This window comes from Myotis brandtii, unplaced genomic scaffold, assembly GCF_000412655.1.
Source record: "Myotis brandtii unplaced genomic scaffold, ASM41265v1 scaffold67, whole genome shotgun sequence".
NCBI classification, from domain to species: domain Eukaryota; kingdom Metazoa; phylum Chordata; class Mammalia; order Chiroptera; family Vespertilionidae; genus Myotis; species Myotis brandtii.
Genome location: NW_005370610.1, coordinates 1,649,885 through 1,652,206, shown reverse-complemented (window position 1 = coordinate 1,652,206; position 2,322 = coordinate 1,649,885).

Below are 2,322 nucleotides of genomic sequence, written 5' to 3'. Positions count from 1 at the left end.
AACGACCCTTTCACAGGGGTCACCTAAGACCATCGGAAAACACATATATAATTACATATTGTTTTGTGATTAATCACTATGCTTTAATTATGTTCAATTTGTAACAATGAAATTGGGGGTCACCACAACATGAGGAACTGTATTAAAGGATCGTGGCATTAGGAAGGTTGAGAACCACTGCCCTAGAGGCTCTCCAACTCTCACTACATTTGATTTCTTACCTTTCCAAAAGGTATGCACCCCTATTCACATGGCAACATCTAGGAACAGACAACATCACAGTATTTTGTCAGCTGCATGATACAGATTTTTGCTATTTCCAGGCCCCTTTAAGTTTCCACTTTTCTGTGCATTAAAAGTAACAAGAATGTGGTAATAAATCTGTCTATAGCAAGCCTGTTTGTGGCATGTGAAAATGTAGAGACATAACATGCTGTTCAGGCCATTTGGAGGCCGGCAGCCTTCAAGATTTAGGCCCATACAGCTACTCAAGAGCTCCGTGGGAACACTACACATTTTTATCTTATTTTAGTGAAACTTATCAATATGTCTTGTTCCTACCTACGCCTGTGAATTTCTCACAGACGGAGTCCTGTGATTCATCATTAAACAGCCTAACCGCCAGCACCAGGATAGAGAGTGGCTCTGAGAGATGAGATTAATTTCTTTGGGGAATAAACTATAACTATTGTTGAGTCTTTTCTCTGTCTTTCCTGTGTCAGTTTATTCCACTCATTAACAATTTAACACTGGTTTTCCTTTATTTATTTTGCCTATTTTTTTTCTCTCCCTGCCTCTCTTCTATTTCTCTCTGGGATCTTTTTGTTGTTCTTCACAACAGTCTGTTTTCCCTAATGAACTGGCTCACAGAGAAGCCCCCAGTCTCCTGCATTTTATTCTCCAGGAATCTTGCCTCCTTTGTAAGGCTGACACCTGAAGTTTACCTCATGGGGCAAGTTTGCCTCAGGATAAGGAGAGGAATAATTTCCTTTTCCTTGTAAAGTAAGACGACCGAGTACTATGGTCTGAAGCTGGCCGTTGCAAAGAAAATCCTAGCATGCGTGGTCCTGTGGGTTCTCTGGAGAAAGCCTTCATTGAGGAGACCTGGCCGACCCCACACTGAATCCCCGTACTTGGTGCTACTCCACTGAGTGCTAGGATTAGGGCCAGTTGGCATCTTTATTTTACTGAGGCCTGATGGCTTCTTTTTAATGGATTATAATGATAGATTTTGCCCTGGCTGGTTCACTCAGTGGTTAGAGCATCAGCCTCTGCACCCAAAGGTCAAGGGTTATATTCCCGGTGGATAAGGGCATATACCTGGGTTGCAGGCTCAATCCCGGACCCCAGTCTGGGCCCCTGTGGGAAGGCAACCAATTGATGGTCTCTCTCACATCAATGTTTCTCTCTCTCATTCTCCCTCCCTTCCTCTCTCTCTCTCAAAAAAAAAAAAATTAGTGGAAATATATCCTCAGTGTGGATTAACAAAACAAACAAAAATTATAGATTTCAATTTTAGACCAACATTTTCACTACACAAAGATAAGACTTAAGAAGACCTGGCTTCCATTTTTCTTTTCTTTCCTCTTTTTAAAGACATAGCTACATGCTCTTTCACATTGGGTTTTATAATTGAATTTCCCAATCAAATCCCTTGGTTAAAACACATGGCACTAAGGAGAGCAAACATATTAAGAACAATATGCTATATATGCCAGGTCCCTTGAAACATATGCTGTGCAGATGTTTCTTCCCTGCAGCGACTGTGTCAAGCAGCAAGGATGGACCGGCTTCCGGCAACAATCATGTGTTTGAAATAATCCAGGTGTGGAAAAATGCTCTTTGAAACATTTCTGGGCATATAAACAGCTGACTGGTAGGGTTTCTGACATCATTTCAGGCAACTGTCAAAAGCCCAGACTTTACATCAATAAGCTCAGACTCTAGAACAGATCTCAGAGGTAGAGGGTAGTGCCTGCCTTGGCTTCTGGTGGAAAGTCCAAGCTGATAACTAAAGCTACCTATGCAAATAGTATACCCCGAAACGTTCCTTTGGTAGGTAGTCAGTCGCAGGTGTCAAAATAGGGTGGCCAAGTATCCCAACAGGCATTAGTGAGTCTAGTTAAAGGAATTAATTTCAAAGTGTGACTGGTATTTGATAACTAATTCTACCACACAATAGTGTGGCTTTCGGCAAGCAACACGGTTTTGTGATCCTTGAGTTTTTCTGTCTACACAATTGGGAGAATAAAATGATTGGGGGGACCTACAAATGTTTGATTAGAAAAGAAGTCCTGCCTACAATCTAAAACTCTAGTAGTA